The sequence below is a fragment of the Petromyzon marinus genome, chromosome 40, assembly GCF_048934315.1.
Source record: "Petromyzon marinus isolate PM22_M1 ecotype Great Lakes invasive population chromosome 40, UKy_Petmar_22M1.pri1.0, whole genome shotgun sequence".
NCBI lineage: Eukaryota > Metazoa > Chordata > Hyperoartia > Petromyzontiformes > Petromyzontidae > Petromyzon > Petromyzon marinus.
In genome coordinates, this window is record NC_133706.1 from 8,070,482 (window position 1) to 8,092,942 (window position 22,461).

Genomic DNA, 22,461 nt, shown 5'->3' on the forward strand with positions numbered 1-22,461 from the left:
GTATTCAGGACTAGTTTAAGAGCAACTAGCTGATGTTGTAGTTTGTTGAAATCACCCTGTAGCTTAGCAATCACGTCATCCGGAGAGCGGCCAGCAGTAATCAGTATTGTGTCATCTGCAAAAAGATTTACCCTGGAATGATCCAGGTCAGTGCCCAAGTCATTGACATAAAAGAGAGGACAAAAGGGGGCCGAGGATGGAACCCTGTGGAACCCCTTTTGTTATCTTAACACTGTTTGACCTCCAACCTTCTGTGAATCCAGTTTGGGTGCGAGAAGAGAGGTAATTTTGTAACCATTTTACTGCGTTTTCGGAAAAACCGAGGCAACTTAGTTTACTAAGCAGGGTGTTGTGGTCTACTGTATCAAAAGCTTTGGACAGGTCTAGAAAAAGACAGGCACAGTACTGCTTATTATCAAGGCTACTGTAAATGTGATTCAGAGAGTCTAATGCAGCAGATGTGGTGCTGTATTTTTTTTCGGAACCCAGATTGTTTTAGATGTAGTAGATTGTTGGTGGACAGGAAACTGCTAATTTGGTAGGTCAATAATTTTTCAAAAATTTTCATCAACGGGGACAAAATTGAGATAGGTCGGTAGTTATTTGGATCATCTTTAGGGCCCCCTTTGTGAAGTGGACGGACATAGGAATGTTTCCATTCTAGAGGAACTGATGCTTCTTCTTTGGTTCTTTCGGTAAAGTCACGTAGAATGAGAATAAAATAATAAATTGATAAAATAAAATAACACAATAATATTCTCACGACGTTTCGGCCACAACACAAGCGGCCTTCATCAGGTGAAAGGACGAGTCTCGTCCCTTCTACGTGACTTTACCGAAAGAACCAAAGAAGATGAATCATTGCAGTCACGAAAGCTTTAAATCGGAACTGATGCTTCTTTGATGGACAGGTTGAAAATATGGGCTATAGGTTTGTATATTAGGTGACCAACAGTTAGTAGAGCAAAGAAGGGAATACTATCTGCTCCGGAAGAGGAGGACCCTTTGAGGTAGGACAGTTGTTTCAGAACATTACTTTCGTGGATTGGCTGGAAACTAAATTCGTTTAATGTTTGGACAGGGGTGTAGGAATTTGCATGAGCATGGGTGACTCCCAGTACATTATCAAAATGATTACCAGCTTCAGAAATATTAAGGTTAAAATTGTCAACTATTTTTTTGGGATCTGAAAAATATTCCCCATTTCGGTTAAGCTCGACGGGCAGATTGTCTGTTTTGGATACCTTTTTCGATACATTTGATTGTTTTCCAGAAAATCCTGGCATTTCCATGTGATTCCAGGAGAGTGGAGGAAAAGTAGGCATTTTTTACATGCCGTATTTTTTTGACGCATCTATTCCTTAAAGTCCTGTATTCTAGCCAGTCATTGACCAAATTACTTTTCTGAGCACATGCCCAAGCCTTGTCCCTAGTTTTCATGAGCTTTGTAATCAAATGGTCAAACCATGGTGGGCGGTTGCCTTTAGTTTTAAATCTAACCAACGGAGCATGTTTGTTAAGAATTTGGAGAAACGTGTACCTGAAAGTCTCCCAAGCCGTAGTCAGGTTGGGGATATCACAGACCTTGTCAATATCCGAGTGAAGCACATCATTAGTAAATGCCTGAGTGCTGAAGTGTCTCATAGAGTGATTCTCAACCAATTTAAGGGGGGCTTTGGGTCTGGCTGATGATCTCACCCCAAAAATGAAGGAGTGATCGCTAAGGTTATTACCCAGAACACCAGTCAGTGTGAAATTGTGAGGGGCATTTGCCAATAGGACGTCAAGCAGAGATGACTGTCCCGGATTTTTTAGGTTGGGTCTTGTGGGGACATTTATTAATTGAAACAGATTAAATTCATCTGCAAAATTTGTGGCCACGGCCGGCAGGTTTAGACAATTCCAATTTAGATCACCCACTAAACTATTTCACCTTTAGGGAGGCCCCCAAAAAGCTCTCTCAGTGCAGATGCAGATTTGAACATCATAAAATGCAGGGCAGCACACGGTGGCAGCCAGCATTTTGCAGCAGCCGAATATCCGGTTATCCCGATTACCGACTTTCCCAAAATTTCAGGGGAGACTAAGCCCCCCCCCCCAGCCCCCCTGTGGCTCCGCCCATGGGTGGCAGTGAAGGCTGCAAAGAGTTAGTGCATGTTTATCTTATTTGAACGTCACTGACATAATTGTCCATAAATTGTTACCGTTCTAAGAGAAGTCTCAACAATGCGCTCTGCTCGTCATTGTCTTGCAATTGCCGGAGTCAAATAATGATTGTGAATAAAATGTACCCCCGTAATCACAACGCTTACTTTAAGCTCGCTTTGACTCAGGTGAGTTTGAAATTGACATTGACATTTACCGCTGTTTAAACGCTATCTGCTTCACGAACCACGTCGTGAACTTTAAAACAATGCACGCGATTTGGTTGGTGATATTTCTTACCCCTTTGTTGTCCTCACTATTCACTATTCAGTGTGCAATAAAATGTTTAAACTTTCCATAAATACCACTTGGTCTTTAATTGCCTCTTCTCCAACAAAAGTGTTGGCCGCAGTAATTTATTCAAATTAAATCTTTAATCACGGCACATACTTAAGGGCACGGACTGTATACGTGTTAACGTGCATTAAAGTATAACAATCGGTTAGTTTTACCCTTGATGGCAATGAAACAGGTGTTAAGATGTTAAAACACCATACAGAATCCTTATTCGAGAAATCCTATCTGCATTAACCACACGTACCTGTCGTGAACATGCAAACAAACAAAAAAAACATGCTATGATAATATATGCGTTGTTTTTGAAACTCATTGGTCCACACCAGAAAGAGCAGGAAAGGATCAAACCAAATTGTTATATTTTAATACTGGCAAGAAAGGTCCCATATTGTGCATTCAAGGACTTTATACAGTGCAGTACTATGTACAGCTCGCTTGGCGATACCACCGCTGGATGAGGGCCTCCCCACGCCATGCAGGCCGTGGGGAGGGAGGGGAGTTGTTTGACCATATTTCACCACGCTGGTCAGTGCGGGCTGGTGACGGTGAATTGAGAAGCGTCCAGAACGATGGATGTTGCTGCAGTGCACATAACGCCTGGAACACACCTGTGTGCTACCGCATGGTTTGTACTGTATGCAAGAACCCGGTTGACATTGGTATAATAGTGACAATTCACTTACTAGGAGAGACGGTTGATTGCCGTGAGAAGTGCTCACAATTGGATTTCATTAATCGAGTCTGGCTCTTTGCGTGTGAATGGAGTAAGTGCACTCTCCAGATATTATGCAGGGCTTACACAATCTAGTTGTGTATTGTGCGATTTCATGAGTGCTGTTGTCATGTCCACGCGGCGTAAAAGCTCACAATAACAGATATACAAGAACATCGTGAGCAATTCTTTACTGCCAAGCAAAAACATCGACATTATTACTCTCACAGATCCTGCCAAGGCCTCCTGGATGGTGCGATTTTAAATGATGGTGTAATTTTAAACGTTCATGTTATTTTAATAGATGATGCTATTTCAAACAATGATGTTATTTTAAACGATGATGTTATTTTAAACGATATTGTCATTTTAAACGATGATGTTATTTTAAACCATGACGTTATTTTAAACCACAATGTTATTTTAAATCATAATGTTATTTTAAACCATAATATTATTTTTAATCATAATGTTATTTTAAACCATTATGTTATGTTAAACCGTGATATTATTTCAAGCCATGATGTTAATTTAAACCGTGATGTTATTTTAAACCATAATGTTATTTTAAACGATGTTATTTTAAATCGTAATGTTATTTTAAACCATTATGTTATTTAAACCGTGATATTATTTTAAGCCATGATGTTATTTTAAACGATGGCCCAATTGTTGTCATATATAAAAAAAAACATTCCAGCGAAAAGATATCATCTGTGAGGACTAAAGCACAACCGTTTAACATTTCTGATTGAAATGTTGCCACCTCTTACTATACCGGCCGTTGCACGTGTTGAGTCTTAACAATGGGATCTCTCTAACATGGCACACTCTGCGATGCCACTTATAGTTGTACCAATGAGTGTGTCAGCGGTAGAGATTAATATGTTGCTACACTAAAACCCGATTCTCAGTTTGCACGCATTTTTGTTCAATTTTGCCGTCAAAACGCCTTTAACATGAACCCTACGACGCCTTTAACATGAACCCTACGACACGAGAGTTGGATTCCCGGCCATGGCTACGAGTGACATCTGAACTGGATCTCCTCCCCCCCCCCCACCTTCAGCAATCTGCACGACCAGCGTGGTGAAGTATGGTCAAACAACAGCGTGATATGTGCCATCATTCAGCAGTATATTAACAAAACTTACCATTTAAAATTAAGCATACTCTTCAATGTAAGTGGTGAACCTGACAATGCGCTAAACATGATATATTTTTGTTGTATTTCACAGTGAACAATTAACGTCTCACTTTGTTCAGATTAACACGAGCTGCACCTTGCGTGCGGAGAGGCGAATGGTTCAAGTTCCGCTTGACAGTTACCATAATCGTAGGTCCCCTCGCAGTGACAAGACGACGTATTTGAGAGGGGGGCATTTAAATTGAAACAAGCTTGCACGCACGACAATGTGGAGCGATGCTTGATTCAGCCACTTTTGCGATCGTGATGTCGATTACGCGGAGGAAAGGAGCAGGCGTTGTGTGGGGGGGGGAGGTGAGACAGACACAAATCTATATAAATAGAGACCCTAATCTGTGTGTGTGTCTCAAAAACATCTAGGGTGCTTCCCGGCAAGGTTGAAAGCTGAAATTTTGTACATAGGTAGCTTTTAGGATACCAACAACAGGAAAAATCAGAAAATCCGAGATTTTCATTTTAAGGCCCGCAAATCTCTATTTTAAGTGCCGCGTTAACAAGTTTGTGCGTGCCATTCAGAAAACGTTCAAAATATAAGATTGCGGGGGTTTTTCGTTTGATAGAGCCTTAATCAGCAAACGTTATTTAATCGAGAACCATTGGGGTTCTGTTTTTATTGTTTTTGAGCGAGTTTAGATTCAAGCGGGCTTTGAATGAAAAAAATACGCATTTCATGATGTTCAAATCTGAATAATTCGAAAACGGTAAAAGATAGGAACTCCCCCTCAGAGCGTATTAATTTTATAAATTTTATTCTTTATAATTAAACAGAATGGAATCTTTAAATTGAGCAGTTTCCGATGGGTACGTCTTTAAATATAAGAAGTTGAATCAAGCCGTGAACATTTTTTTTGTTTGCGGAAAAATACTAATTTGTGAAGGAGTTGTTAATATCTGATCGTAAATGAAAAGTAGAAACAAAAATATCAGGTTAATTATAATATTTAATGAAAACGTTTGCCTGGCGAAGACAGCCTTTATGAACTAATACATATATATATTAGATAAATAACTAACGGACAAACAATGGGAGTTAAGGACTGAAGAATTCTATTGGCTTCCGATAAGGGAGACCCGGATAGCCATCAGGAGCGGTGAGCGCTCTGCGAAATTTATGGCGCCTTGTGCCGCATCGCGCAGAGAATTAAATTGTGGCGGTGCTCAGACTCTGCCCGATGATTTGAATCTCCCCCCGGACTCGCGAGAGTATTCACCCTCACGTGACTGGGGGGGGGGGGGATAATGACGTTCAGGTCCTCCGCGATACATTTCAAAGGGCTCGACGGCACATTCGAGTCGTGGCATCGACGGCACGGTGGCGATGTAAGCGTGAGCATCGACAAGCCTCGATTGTTGCAACTCACTACTCTGCGGGTCGTCTGACAACGAACAAAATGCACATTGCCAAAGCCGCAGGCGTGTACAAAATTCTCTGCCACGTGTCGTGACGGGTACTGCAAGCTCTGACCGTGTCCTTCCGGTGCTCGCTGAGCTGCATTGGCTTCTGGTTGCCGAACGACTACGTTAGAAGGTGGCACTCATTACGCACACAGAGTGCTTGCCATAAACGAACCACAATCACCTTGTTGCTGATCTCGTCAAGGCGCATAAACCATCGCGCAACCTCCAGTCATCCTCGCAGCGGTATTTTGGCTGCTAGCCATCAAACAAAGACGGTCACCGCATCGCGCGCTGACGGATGCTCTTCTGTGGCCGTCTGGAACGCTCTTCCTTCTGATATAAGGAAGCCACCGGAGCTATGCACCTTTTACATAATCTAGGTTGATAACTAATTTATTTCCAACTGCCTTCCGTGTTCGGTTTGTTGTCCGTCTCCCGCACCTCCGATTCGCACGTTTGGCTACGTACGGTGTGAGAGAAGATCAACATGCACACATATACATACACTCGGATTCCAATGAGTCACCTCTTCCCCCACATCCCCCCCACCCCGCCTCCCACCTCGATTGCCCATGAATCGTTATTTGTCATTCGGGGTCACGATTCCATTCGAGGAGAGATGAGAGACGGTCCCTTTTACTCGTGTGTACATGGTGATCCATTTATAGATACCCTACCGATTTTTGAATCGCTTCCCTCCTCTTTCGTTCTCAATGGGCGATTGAATATTGCGAAAGCGATGGCTACGTTGGACAAAGTGTTATCGGGAGAACGTTCAAATAGTTAAAATTGTGAATTGAGCTTAGTGGGAGACATTTCGAGGCTTTTGAATTAAAATGCTCTTTTCACTCGAGTGGCGCCTCTCGTATTTTAGTGGGGTGTCTAAAAATGGATCGCCCTGTGTTGTCTCTCATTGTTGACTCATTTGTAATTTTGTTTGCTCCTTTGAGCCTAATCTGCATACAATGTGATCGTCCCATCGTGAAAGAGACGACGATCGTAAGGGGGCTGCAATTATTTTTACCGATAAACGCATGCATTGTTGTTACATTCCTAACGACCACAGCAATTGGCCACAAATTAACATTTCCCGTAATATTGCTTTTATCTGATTTGTTTTTGTCATATTGAGACGTGTACATTATTCTGAAATAGAGATGAGGCTCATCCATTATATTGTAGACCAGAGCTAGCCTTTTTTGTTCAAGGGCTGCCCAACACGAGCTAGAAATACCTTTAATGAGAAATGGAGACCTTTAACTTACGGTCAAGTGTATCATTATGGCACTCGAGTGATATCATTCTGAGGTTATTCCCAGAGGTATCTTTTATATTTGTGGGTCTCGTTTCCAATGTGCTCGAACGTCAAGACATGAGATTATGAATCCATTCAGATATCTCACAGAGCAGTGTGTCCTGTGCGTCTGAGAACGGCTGCGTAAGAGATGTTTCAGAGGATTCTCCCCACACAAAAAAACCCTTCAAGGGCCATTATTCTCCTTGTGTAGAGCAGGGATAGCACAAATCCCTTCATGGTCTTGCTTGCCCCACAATATCTTGCCACGCTTGTATCTTTGTACGTGCCTTCTCGCCCTCTACGCTCTCAATCTTTCCTGTTTCTCTCTGTTCCACCTCTCCCTTGTGCTCAATACACGCGTTTCGCTCTCGCTCTCTCTCTCTTCTCGCCCACCCCCTTCACTGGAACAATATCCCCCTCCACATTAAGCGGTCACCTTCGCTCGCTACCTTACGCTGGCTGCTCACTCACGAACTCACTTTATTTTTTCCTTAGCTCACCCCACCGCCCCTTACTCTCCCTCTCGTAACCACCACCGTTACAGCTCCCTCTTCATATTCTCATTACATGGCTATCACTCATTCCCCATTCCATTCGATCCATTCATCATCGTTTATTGTCATCAATTTCGCTTTCAGAGAATTCACGCATCACAGATTCGCCCCCATTGCTTCCTCTGATCTATTTCATTCACCTCATCTCGACCATTACATTATTATGTACCAATGTTAATTCATTGTAAAGCACCTTAGTTAAGGCGCTCTATAAGTTCCTTTAAGATAAGAAGATAAGATAGCACTTTCCCATACCCTCCGCTGTGACAGTGTCTGTTACGTGACAGCCAAACTGATAATATTAATTCCGTAGAGCTGACATTTATACAAATTAAGTGCGAAACCATATTTCGTATGATTGTTTGTGCCTGGCTCAGATAATCATCTCACAACATGGATTTGAACCCAGGTTCAGCGGTGTTTCGTTCAGAGTGCTTTGATATATGAGCAGTTACATCACCTAAACACTTTAACATATCATGATTTTTAAAAAAAATTCATTCCATATTTTCCAAAAAAAATGTATCGATAAACTACACCTGAGAACCCTGGCTTTGAAGTCAGTAGTAGTGGCTCAGAACTTTTTGAGACACCCAGCCACATCCAGATCATTATTTTAAATATGTTTTTCTCTCATTGACGATGCTTCAAACGAATTAAAGATAGCATGGGACACCCTGCTGAAGTAATGTTTAAACCATATTCTAGTAGGGGGCTTTGTAAATGCAGTGAAAAAAATAATTATTTTATTTGTATTTTTAAAAATTGCCAACTTTTGTCGTCTCAAGTTTGAAGTTCTGGTTACTGAAACAATTTCTACGGAGTGTGAAGTTCAATTCCCAATGTCTCTTGGTAATTTCTGTACTTAATTGCCAAAGTGTGGTGGAATGTTCGAAAGGATATGGTAAACATTGCTTCTGGTTTAATCTTTTTGTATTTAATTAGGGTTGCTGAGCACAGGACCAAAGGCCCAACACGTTATGCGGTCAGCAAGAAACGGCACTATCACATGTGTAAGAGATGATTCTTGAATAACTCTTGATTCTTGAATTGAGCGAAGTTATACGAACTTGGGGAATAAGACCGGGAGAAAGTTACAACGTTGTGCATTGTGAGGAAAGTGTTTTGACCCGCAGTGTGGTGGTTGAACCACATTGTGGGTGAGTGAGTGAGTTGATGTCACCCGCAGTGTGGTGGTTGAACCACGGTGTGGGTGAGTGGGTGAGTTGATGTCACCTGCAGTGCGGTGGTTGAACCACAACGTGGGTGAATGGGTGAGTTGATGTCACCCGCAGTGTGGTGATTGAACCACAGCGTGGGTGAGTGGGTGAGTTGATGTCACCCGCAGTGCGGTGGTTGAACCAGAGCGTGGGTGAGTGGGGGAGTTGATGTCACCCGCAGTGTGATGGTTGAACCAGAGTGTGGGTGAGTGGGTGAGTTGATGTCACCCGCAGTGTGGTGATTGAACCACAGCGTGGGTGAGTGGGGGAGTTGATGTCACCCGCAGTGTGGTGGTTGAACCACAACGTGGGTGAGTGGGTGAGTTGATGTCACCCGCAGTGCGGTGATTGAACCACAGTGTGGGTGAGTGAGTGAGTTGATGTCACCCGCAGTGCGGTGGTTGAACCACAGTGTGGGTGAGTGGGTGAGTTGATGTCACCCGCAGTGCGGTGATTGAACCACAGTGTGGGTGAGTGGGTGAGTTGATGTCACCCGCAGTATGATGGTTGAACCACTGTGTGGGTGAGTGGGTGAGTTGATGTCACCCGCAGTGTGGTGGTTGAACCACAACGTGGGTGAATGGGTGAGTTGATGTCACCCGCAGTGCGGTGGTTGAACCACTGTGTGGGTGAGTGGGTGATTTGATGTCACCCGCAGTGCGGTGGTTGAACCACTGTTTGGGTGAGTGGGTGAGTTGATGTCACCCGCGGTGTGGTGGTTGAACCACAACGTGGGTGAGTGGGTGAGTTGATGTCACCCGCAGTGTGATGGTTGAACCATAGTGTGGGTGAGTGGGTGAGTTGATGTCACCTGCGGTGTGGTGGTTGAACCACTGTGTGGGTGAGTGGGTGAGTTGATGTCACCTGTAGTGCGGTGATGGAACCACAGTGTGGGGGGTGAGACGGAACAGCCAGTGTCTGCTAGACGGAGTCCTCAACACGGGTGGAGGACTCAACGAGTGAAGTCCATGGGCACAGTAACCATGGTCGTAGTGAGAGAGGCGTGATGAGGACAGGGCTGAACACCGGTGAGCGAGAGAATGAACAGAATCAGTGAGTGTTTGATCGTCAATAAACCCGACAGCTTGACTTTAATATTCATCAAGTGAGTCAGTGAGGTAGGAACTGGCTGTTTCAACCCCAGATTTAAAAAAAAAACATGCCCAGCATGTGTTTGTGATACGGGCAAAGTTGGAAAACTAAGTAACAACAACATTGAGAAACAACATCGTCACATATTAATAAAAACATTTATAGATAAACACACTTGCTCACACTTCACTTGCAAGAAATGATGAATTTTTGTTGGTTCTTCCGCGGCGATATAATCATTATTTCTATATGTACAAAGAAAATGCAAATTCATTCTTGAACAGCTCCCCTTTTGAAAAATGGCATTTCAAACTCACCTCAACTTCCTCCTCCGCGCTCGTTCCAAACTAAAAACTTATTTTTTTTCGTCCAATGTCTTCCTTTTAATAAAACGCCAGGGGTCTGTTTTGGTCGAGCGACGTTATTAAACTGCAACGCTTCCGCGGTGCCACGTGACAGCACACTGACCTTCCGCAGGGCGCTGGGTTCCAACTCTCAACAGCGGGCAGTTGGAACAGCGGCGCAACAGCAACTCTCTGCAATAGCCGCACACCCACCACCACCACCTATGTCCACCCAGCAATATAGATGGGGAACACCACTGTTTATCTATCGCCATGTCACGTGTGGTTGGGGTAAAGTGTGGATGCTCACGCCTCTTCCAGGACATCCGTCCGCCGTGAAAGAGCCCCTCCGGCGGGGCTCTCCGTCGCTCCCTTTCGTGGAAGCTCTTCCGCTGGCAGCGCCACGGATATGTAATTGCAGGGCCGCATCTTTACCTTGAGCCATTCGGTAAAGAGCGCGCCGAGGGTACAGGACGCTGGCGATAAGCCACGGAGGGGCGCACCCGAATGCAAACCATCGTGAATGCGAACACTCGTCAACGATACCTCCCGTTGACATTTGAAATCCATTTGAAATCTCTCCCTCTCACCTGAAGACGATTGCTTGTGTTGCGATCCAAACGTCGTGATCTATTATTATTTTATTTACGTGACTTGACCGAAAGACCCATGATTATATATTTGAAATCCAGTCAGGGCCAAGCCTCCACTCCCATCAAAGTCATTCCCGCCCGTGGCGGCGTGCGCCCTAGCACAACATAACGCTTTTAGCCACTTTAAGCCGCGATTGAGCTAACTTCATGAAGGGCTTTAATGTAATAATGCCTCTGTCGCAAAAAAATATCAAAGGGATGAAAATAGCACAGGAGTGGTGAAACGATAACAGTGGCGGCAGCGCTGTGGGGGGGGGGGTTCTTAAGTTTTTGGCGATAAAAACCGCAAAACTCTGCCGTGACCGCGATAGAAGTTGGGGGGGGGGGGGTGTTTAACTAAAAAGGAAACCAACCTCCATATGTTGTATGAGTTATGCCCGTGCCTCGGTTGTATTAACGTGAGCGGGAACCGCAGGATTTCCGCGGTAGACTTTAGAATCGTAATACAGCAGAGCAGACGAGCCAGGCGTGATTTTACAGAAACAGGGGTGATAATAAGTGGCAATTATTATAATAATTATTATTATTATCGTACGCTCGTCGCCGAGCCACTTCATCAGCAGCGCGGAGTGCCCTGAGACCCGCAGCCAAGTCGAGTCAGGGGGCGCTCGGCAATTATAATGCGAAATAATAATGTCCTTGATTTGCGCAGGGTCTCTCAAGGCTTTTTCACGATCATTCTGCGTCGTGATGTTTAGCCAGTCGCGTTAATGAGTGTTCGGCACGTGGGAAGAAATCAAAGTATCTGGTGAATACCCATGCATATAAGGAAGTGACACTCAGAAAAGGTCCAAATAAATGCAATAATCTCTTGCGGCATTGCAGTTCAAGCCTACAACAACGATTACTCCCAAAGAGGTCTCCCATCCATTGCCTACCAGTCACGACCCGGATTAGCATCAGGTGTATGATGTTGCAGGACACACTCGGGGTGAAATCGGGCACGATGAATATGCTGCAATTAATGTGCAGAGAATCAAAGGGGGGGCAGGCATGTCAGTCATTCTCAGTCTCTGCGTTGTTCAAATTCCAGTACAAAGTCGCAATTGCTTTACGCATGTGGTGACGGCATACAAGAAGCGCGCACAGCATTGATATGCGGGGTTTTTTCTGGAACACTTTGCTGTTTTGTTTTCCTGTATTCTTCTGTTTGCGCGCAGTCACTTTAAGATGTTTTCTTGTTCATGTTTTTGTTTGTTGCGGTTGCACCCGATTCAAGAGCCGAATGGCTCACAGGGTTATACCAAATAAATGCAACTGAAACATAACATTGGTATGGCGCCAAAATTAAACGCGTTTCATTAGATATCCTTACGTGATTCACAGCTCTAATTCTTAGCCCCGGGGAGGGTGAGGATTATCTCGGACCAGTATACGTTGGAGGGGGAAAAGGCAATTTTTGTTATTTGCTAGGCTGCGGTTGTTTTTTTTTTATTACGTGAAAACCCAAATTGAGAGATGGAACTGTTGAGTGGAACAAAGGAAGGCCCCATTTTTGTCTCTATCCCGCACGCTGCTACCGCAGCTGTCCTCATAATGGGGAGGCCACGCACGGAAGCAGAGGTGGGGGGGGAGGTCTTCGTTCGCGCAGATGGGAGATCACAAAAAAATAAATGAATTTTCTGCAGATGGAGACTACATGCTTCACTATGCCTAAATGCCGGCCTTAACTCAAGCGGCATTTACCGCGCGCCCACAATGCAATTCGTTACACGAAGTTTATGAAGACGTTATTTCGTCAATGTGGAATAAGATTGTGATTGACGATTGTGCGACGCTGGGGACGGGGGGGTGTGTGGTGTGGTGTGGTTCTGTCTCCTCCACCCACCCGCCTTTCTTCAGCAACGTTCATTTTTTTAGCCCCGAGAACGGTATAATGGCATCCTTCGAGCGCCGCGATATGAGAATGCGTTGTGGCCATTCTGAAGGTGCGCGCGGCACTGGGATGGGAAAAGAGAAAACATATTAAGACGCGGCCTCAAGGATCAAGATTCTCGCCACCACCATCTCCCCATGCAAGCGCCGCGTTTGCGTGAAACGAGCGCGCACGCTGTCGCGTTACGCAGTGAAGAACCACTGAAAGATGTACGCCGCACTGTGACCGCCTGTGCTTTACTCTTTGGTTCTATTGGGTAAAGTCACGTAGGTGAAAATAAAATGACAAAAAAAATTCACGACGTTTCGGCCACAACACAAGCGGCCTTCATCAGGTGAAGGGACGAGACTGTCTGGAGGACAGCGCTAGAGTGGAAGAAGCGACGCTTGTGCTTTGTCCGTTTTTTGCCTGCACCTAACACACAGGCGGAGTTGGACATCTATATTGGGGGGTGGGTGGGTGGGGGGCAGTGGTTTGCTTCGTCCCTCACATTAAGAATCGCGAGTGCATGTAATACATGTCTTTCTTTTTTTTATCTTAAGAGTGGAGAGAATCCGGCTACGGTTGGTGGGGTCATCTGCTACGGATGCCGGGAGAAAGACTCCCACTCCCTCCCCGGGGGACGTTCAAAGGACCTCCTGCAGGTCAAAGGCCCGGAGCGCGCAATCGATCGAGCTGGTGGTGGTGGTGGTGGCGGCGCCCGGCCGACCGGCCGGCCGAGGAGAAACCGGGAGCCGCAAAGTCGATGCCCCTGGCGGAGGACAGGGGCAGGATGCCTTGGTGGAGTCGCTCAGAGAAGTGGGCCGATATTGATGGGTTTTTTTTTTATTAAAAACTACTGAAAATAATAAAAGTGTACAATTTGTGCGGGGGGGGGGGCACCGCCCCCTGTCCCCCCCCCAAACTCCACCCATGACCTAATATCGCATGTAATGAGCACGCACTGCCCGTTGTTTCGTACGGTCCAGAAGCATGGCCATTAACAACAACAACAACTAACGGAAACAAAACCTGAAAAGTTTGTGAAGAAGAAGAGGAAGGAGGAGGAGGGAGGAGGAGCGTGGGGAGGTGCGTTTCTGGGAAACGCGTTGAGGAACAGAACGAGGAGCACGTGATTTGGAGAGCGCACGTTGATTATATAATTCAAACCCCTTAAGAAAAATATAAGTGGGCTTTTAGGCAGGATACAAGTCTCCCCCCGCTGCCCCCCCCCCCTCCCCCAATATAGGATTGTGGAATGGCCAGCACCAGCTCAGGTAAGTAAACAGGAGATGAGCGCTGCCCTATGGTCAACTGAGTGAGAATCAACCTTAAATTCATTGTCCAAGGAGCCATTCTCCTAGTCGAGGGCTACTCGCGTACCCCACGGAAGGGGCCGTCCATAAATGACGTCAAGCACCTGGGGGGGGGGGGGGGTCAGACATGTGTGACGATGTGTGACGAGGGGGTGGGGTTGAGAAATGTGACGTCACATCACAATGCGCAACTTTAAATAAATATAGAATTGTTATAACAACACTAATCGTTATAACAACACTCCTATAACATAAGAGTGCAGCGCCACATTAAATACGCACTACAATCACAATAGTTTAAAGCGATTTGAAGCATGTTTTATTTCAAAATAGAAATATGTTTTTTTTTTGGGGGGGGGGGGGACAGAGCTTTGTGACGTCATATTTGAGGGGGGTCTGACTTTTTGTGACGCCGTGTGACGAGGGGGGGGGGTCAAAAATCGTCCAAAATCGCGTGACGTCATTTATGGACGGCCCCGAAGACGAGGAGACTCCGGCAGTGCGGTGTAATAATATATAATAACAATGGGTGCATTTGGTATTCATGCCATTTGTATAAGCGCAAGGCTATCACACGGCCGATATGTTTTGCGTGTGAGGGCAATGTTGCTGATCTGATTTTATTCAGCGAGGACTCTTTGCGGAATTAAATTGGGGGACATGGACCGCCTACGCCGGCACACGTGACCTACCCTTTTTAATGACATCTTTAACGTGCGCTTTGAAGCATCGGGCGCATATGCAATCTGCTAATAAACCCACGGCGTTAGCTAGGGCGGCCGTTAGGCCCGAACCGTGAATCTAAAAAAAAATGTTTACCATGTAAAGCCCACTGAGCTATATAGCTCTTTTTTTCAGACGCGACCTGGCTATCACAAATGATAGCTCAACGAAGTGGCTTATCGCGTGGAAATGTGTAGCCGCCAAATACTCCAGACGCGTGATGTTGATTTTAAATGTGGATGGAAAAACCGGAGCACCCGGAGAAAAATCAACGCGACCACGGGGAGAGGAGAGAACATGCAAACTCCAAATATAAAGGTTTTTTGGGTTCGAACGCGTAAATATTTAAGTGTCGTTAAACCCACCACCACCCGACACAGCTCTTTAGTAAGGTTTGTTTCGTAAACGGAACATGCTAATTTGTTACTAGTACAGCACACCAGTGTGTTAAAGAGCAAAGCCACAACATTTACAATCTGAGTACGACGTTTCGCCAGTAATTACAACTAGCTTCATCAGGCGACAGGCAGATTTGTGTTGGGTGGTGGCCGGGTTTTAACGACACATGTATATATTTACGGGATCTAACCCAAAACAACCTGCATTATGGATTATATTAGTCACGACAGCCGACGTGTCAAACTCCAAATATCCAGCAGGCGTCGGGGTTGAGATCGAACCCATGACCTCCTGCACACCAGGCGAGACAGTTAACATCTCTCCACCGCTACCGCTCGGCCACGTCACAGCCAAGCAATGTGCCTACTAAGAAGAGACACTCAGACACCGTCCCATAATCCATGTCGACTCCTGTCTGTCCTCAACACAGGCTCACTTGCGGCCGAGTGAACTATCGCTTCGTTCCAACAATCGCCCGGACGTGAGGAAAGCGGTCATATTTGAAGCTACAATTTCCAATTACAACCGTGGAAATTCAATTACGACTCCAGACTAATTCCGCCGTCGTTATTGTTTATATCGACCGCATGGATCGCTGGACATTCGCTAACCAGGAGCGGATATATTCTGCCCGAGGCACATGGGTAATTCTGGCGCCGTCTCCGAGTTCAAATGTACTTCGCCTCCTCGGGAACTCATAAATACTGGGATTCGGAACCCATAACACACCAATGCAGCCAGATCATAGGGTCCCCCTCTTGAACACAGCTTGCCGCGTTGGGTTGGTGGTCAAGTGATATGGCTTGGCACGCAGCTTTAAGCTGTTTTCTTCTCGACAATTCACACAGCCTGACATTTTACCGATAACAGGGAGAGACGGTAAATGATGGGTGACTCAGCCGTGAGATTACCGGCTTGGCACTTTTGGTCAAACTTTGTGGACAAAGTGCCGCTCTACGATATTCACGTGGAATGTTAGTTTAAGTTATTGTGGATTTCATCATGAGGGCTACATGGCAAGGTACCGTGAGCTGTCATAGTTATACAGTTCATCCTTTTTTTTTGCTGAAATAAATATAAACACTGCACACGTGCCGCATCAACGCATATTTTAGGCAACAGCATTCCAACATTCTGCGTAGTCTGTAAATCTGCATGCAAACGGGCTTTGCACTAAAACATTTGCGCTAAATGAACCGGGACGAGCCACTCACTAGAATTTAGCGCACACATAACACTGCCAAAATAAGTTACCCATGCGTGGGGAGGCGTGTGCACACGCGCACAAAGATCCCCCGTATAGCCTGTAACAGACTGTTGGGGCAAGTGCTGTTAGCGACTACCTATGAAGGCCGGTACGGCACACGAGGGGGTTGGGTGGCCCAGCACCACACCCGACCGTCTTTGTCTCCCCAGTGGCGATGTTTACACACCGCACCAAGTGCTCATTTGAGGCAGAGTCGACCTAGAGGAGGCCCATGACTGGTTCAGATAATCGTGAGTGGTGTTGGCCATGAGCGAGAATTGAACCCGGTTCGCCGGGTTTCGTAGTGCGGTGCGCTAACCACTACACTACCGCTCCCCACACGCACGGACACACGCACAAGCACACACGCACACATTGGCACTGGAGAAACACGCGCACTGACTGGCACACGTGGGCACAAGGGGGGGGGGGCATATAATTACGTCCTTTATTTCATTAAGCATTTACAAAATGAGCACAATTTGCACTTGTTCCAAAAAAAATCCCCGATGGCAATCAAATCCGTCAATAGCGTGTGGGATGTTGCCCGTTGCACTAATTCCTGGGCCAATTTTGCAAGGCTGTCGACGGCAGTCGAGAGGCAAAGACAGCGCGAACATGCCACCGTGATGGCTGGGCATGACCAACGCTTCCCCACCCCCCCCCCCATGTCATAACACAGCCCCTGTCGTGGGCAGACCCCCAAAAGGGCAGCCCGTCGCGGGGTGATTAATTCAGTAGCCTTCAGCGTTTGCTCGTTCCTGTTTCCCTTTTCGCCGCTCCCGCGATGAGACTCTTCGTGAACATTTCTCATCGGGATTAATTTCGGAGCTTCGAGTTTTCTGTTCAAGCTGGGCTCGCGGTGCAGGGGTGGTGTGCGGCAGAAGTCTGGGTGGTGGTGGTGGTGGGGGAGGGGAGGACTGACGAAGATTCACAACTTTTTCGAGAAGAAAATAAAAAGAGAAAAATTATATAGCGGATTTAAAATATATATTAGGGTCAATTATCTGTGTTACCTTAAGCGTGGCTAAAATATGAATTTAACGGTCTCACAGATTATGTATGGGAGTACAAAATGTAAATCTTTGCTTGAAGACATGCTAGCCAAGTCTTCATATCGCAGAGTGTAACCCAGCCTCTGTACTGTGACTGATGTGATTATGCCGAGTGATGAATTTGCTGATAGACTGATGTTAGACATTATCGTCACGGTAAAGCCTGCAGTAGATACGATGTGGCTGCTTAGCCCAAGTGTATCCTGTTCACCTGCATTGCTGCTCCTTCGTCGTCATGAATCATCACGAGCTATCTACTGCTGGGCGAAGGTCTCCCCATGCTGCGACTACCCATCATACCACAATCTATCTCCCACCTGCTCGCGAACTGAACTCATCAATCCGTCACTACAGCCGCTTGTCCGCTCGGACGGATTCTCTCCTTTGGCTGCAATTCCATCACCAGTCTCGTCCGTATGCAATTAAAATCCTCAACCTGTTTGGTATTTCGCAACGCTCGGGATCAACAATTCCCATTGCCATCCGATGAACACCTCTGTGAGAGGGCGTGTGAGAAGGCAGACAGCAGTGAAGCGTGGATTAGGGGGTGAATGAAGGGAGCCTAGAAGTAGTTACGTGATGCCATCTTCCAAAGGCCGTCCTTCTGACGTGCCCTGCGTTAAGAATTCCGAATGGAAATTTCGGCCGTCTCGTATCGCGTATCATGACGCGACACCGACCACGCGACCGCTAATATAATTACGGAACGATGACCTCTCACCGCCGCCATCAGAATCAATTGCGTTGGGTGGTATTGGCGAGCTTAGTGCACGTTTATCTGGAAGACAGCTCTAATCAGAGCAGCTTTGAGTATTCGTGTGATGCTCTTCAGTTACCCACTGAGCATATTCATAGTACAAACGCTGTTCCCAAAGCCAAATGAATAGATGCACAATGCTGACATAACCAATAAGAGCCGTAACCTCTCCCATGTATTTCTTCACACATTGAGTAGACGTCTGCTAATGGCAATGTTACGGGTTTAACCCAACTTCATTATCGCAAGGGAAGCGTGACGGACGGAAAGGCAACGGGGGAAGGACGTCGAAGAGATGGGAAGAGGATCAGACAGAGCATTGCGAGTGAATGCAGCAGAAGGACCACTCTCCGACACACACACACAACGACAAAGATCCCCCCCATATAGCCAACACGCAGACTGCTGGGGCAAGTGCTGTTAGTGAGCACCTATGAAGGCCGACACGGCACAAGAGGGGGTGGATGGCCAGCAACCACGCCTGGCCGCCTTTGTCTCCCCAGTGGCGATGTTCACACACCGCACCAGGTACCTATTTGAGGCTGAGTCAAGGGTGTTGGTCGTGAACGGGAATCAAACTCGGGCCGCCGGGGTTCGCAACACGGCGAACTAACCACTCCACGACTGCTCCACACCAAAACCATTAACCGCCATTCGCCACTAAGTGGCGGTGACGTCACCACGACGTTTGTGCCAGGCTAGGTGCACGTCGAGGCCACGCGAAGTGTCGAACGCACGCTGGCAGGAGGTCACGGGGCAGACCCAGGTGCCACGGGTCGACTGAGATGAGTGGCTGATGCACCACCTGTGCCCCCTACTGTTACAACTTGCTGTGCTTTAGCCACCCGGCGCTCCGCTCGTTGTTATGAGCGTCGCTCCTCCGCCCTCCGTTGTTGCTGGAGGGCGACTGCCTCCCACTGTCCAGCAGCGTTCTTCACGAGCCTCCTCCACAGAGGCTCCACGTCCTCCTGGACCACATCACTCCATCTCTTCTCACACGGACGCTCCAAGTCCTCCTGTACCACATCACTCCATTTCTTCTCACACGGACGCTGTGAGAGTCGGAGGGAGGATAACGAAAACACCTCGCCCATCACTGCCTCGTAGCGGCACTCCCTGCCATCACACGGATGCTGCGAGCGGCTCAAGAAGGCAGAACGGCCTCAGGCTCCCCTTTTATCCCCGTGACTTCAAAAGCCCGGAGTCGCGTTGTACCGCGCGGCCAATCGTGCGCCTACCTGTGATTACAGCCCGTTTATTTATTACTCACCCTTGTCAATTCGGAATGACGCCCGACTACCAAATACACACCCTGCGAGTGTGTATTCGGTGTGGGGTTCGGGGGAGGTCGTGGGGCTGCGATCCCCTGATCTCATGGTCTGCCCTTCTCGCTTAATATTCCACCCGAGCCACTCCCGATGTCGTGAATGACTCGTGGCGGCTGGCCCGGTAAACCTTTGTGCGCCCATCCAATGTGAAGCCAGCTCAGGGACACCGCAATGTGACGTGTCCTGCGAGGGTCGACCAATCTCCTGGCACCGGGAAACCGTGGGACTTTCCTCCTAGGGACCCTTCGGATGAAAACCCGTCGTGCCAGACGATCCCCCGCCAGGACACTACTACGTGTGTGCGCGGTGTGTGTGTGTGTGCGCTGTGTGTGTGTGCGCTGCGTGTGTGTGCGCTGTGTGTGTGTGTGAGCGCTGTGTGTGTGTGTGCGCTGCGTGTGTGCGCTGCGTGTGTGTGTGTGCGCTGCGTGTGTGTGCGCTGAGTGTGTGTGCGCGCTGCGTGTGTGCGCAGCGTGTGTGTTGCGTGTGCGCTGCGTGTGTGTGTGTGCACTGCGTGCGTGTGTGTGTGCTGAGTGTGTGTGTGTGTGCTGGGTGTGTGTGCGCGCTGCGTGTGTGTGTGTGTGCTGGGTGTGTGTGTGCGCTGCGTGTGTGTGTGTGCGCTGAGTGTGTGTGTGCGCTGCGTGAGTGTGGTGTGCTCAGTGTGGGGGCCAGGGGGGGGGGGGTGTCGGGGCGCTTGCAGAGTTGCGTCGAGGCCGTGCCACCACACACTCACCCACCGCGCCGTGCTCTATTCGTCCGAGCAGAGGGTTGATCTCGACAGTGTCCGTCACGGCACCCGTCCAGTCGGCCGTCCGTGCTGGGACTCGTGGTGGTCGTCAGATCCGCCCTGACATGGGACTAGCCCCTGCAGGAGGCCTTCTACAATGCGGTGGAACGTGGACAAATCTGGCCGGCGCAACGGGTCTTTGTCACAAGGGCGTTTGTGAGGACGACGACGATGAAGATGCACGTCACGTACGATTGTTGAACATACTTGGCATCTTCTTGGTTCTTTCGGTAAAGTCACGTAGAATGGGAATAAAATAATAAAATAAAATACTTGGCATCGTGCGCTAATCGGAGATGCGTGCGGTAGCGTTGAGAATAGCGACGCGAGACCATAGTGAAGGGACAGCACCCACTGGTGGATGCTGGAAGGACTCATGAAGGACATGCCAAATTAAGAGGATGATTGTTGTAAATCATATAGAGACTTAATTTCGAAAAGACCAATAAAAAGGTTGCATTGTTTGTGCGACTAAATTCGTCAAACCCACTGCTCGATGAAGGCCAGCTCACTCGCCACTGAGAAATGCACTGAGACCACTCAGGTGCAGATCGCAGTGTGCTAAGCACGGTGCCACCGCTCCCCAATTTATTTTGATGAGTCATGTAATAATGCCGCTTGTTTATGCGTGTTGGACTTCTTTTGCACTGCGCTCATCGGAGGTGCGGTTAAGGACAACAAACTAAACACGAGGAAGGAGTGCTCAAGAAGTGAGCCTTCAAGGAAAGCCTCACTTAGCCTCGAGACGATTTCGTTCGGGAAGGCCCAGCAGCTTCGTGGTGTTTGGCCAACAACGCCCTTACGCGTGGCTCGCGCGAGGGCATCAGAAACAACGCAAGAGAAAAACAATAACGGCATTTATTTATTTGCAAGCCTGTGCGGACATTGGTGCGCGGCGTCAAAGCGGCAGCGAACTTCTTTCGAAAAGCGATCCAGAACTTTCTAGTTCCTGCAGTGAACCTCGGAGGCGTTACTCAGACAGCGTTACACAGACAGCGTTACACAGACAGCGTTACACAGGCAGCCTTATACAGACAGCGTTACTCAGACAGCGTTACACAGACAGCGTTACACAGACAGCGTTACACAGACAGCCTTATACAGACAGCGTTACACAGACAGCGTTACACAGAAAGCGTTACACAGACAGCGTTACTCAGACAGCGTTACACAGACAGCGTTACACAGACAGCGTTACACAGACAGCGTTACTCAGACAGCGTTACACAGACAGCGTTACTCAGACAGCGTTACCCAGACAGCGTTACTCAGACAGCGTTACTCAGACAGCGTTACACAGACAGCGTTACACAGACAGTGTTACACAGACAGCGTTACTCAGACAGCGTTACTCAGACAGCGTTACACAGACAGCGTTACACAGGCAGAGTTACTCAGACAGCGTTACACAGACAGCGTTACACAGACAGCGTTACACAGAAAGCGTTACACAGACAGCGTTACTCAGACAGCGTTACACAGACAGCGTTACACAGACAGCGTTACACAGACAGCGTTACTCAGACAGCGTTACACAGACAGCGTTACTCAGACAGCGTTACACAGACAGCGTTACACAGACAGCGTTACACAGACAGCGTTACTCAGACAGCGTTACTCAGACAGCGTTACACAGACAGCGTTACACAGACAGCGTTACACAGACAGCGTTACTCAGACAGCGTTACACAGAAAGCGTTACTCAGACAGCGTTACTCAGACAGCGTTACTCAGACAGCGTTACACAGAAAGCGTTACTCAGACAGCGTTACTCAGACAGCGTTACTCAGACAGCGTTACACAGACAGCGTTACACAGACAGCGTTACTCAGACAGCGTTACACATACAGCGTTACACAGACAGTGTTACACAGACAGTGTTACACAGACAGCGTTACACAGACAGCGTTACTCAGACAGCGTTAATCAGACAGCGTTACACAGACAGCGTTACACAGACAGCGTTACACAGACAGCATTACACAGATAGCGTTACTCAGACCGCGTTACACAGGCAGC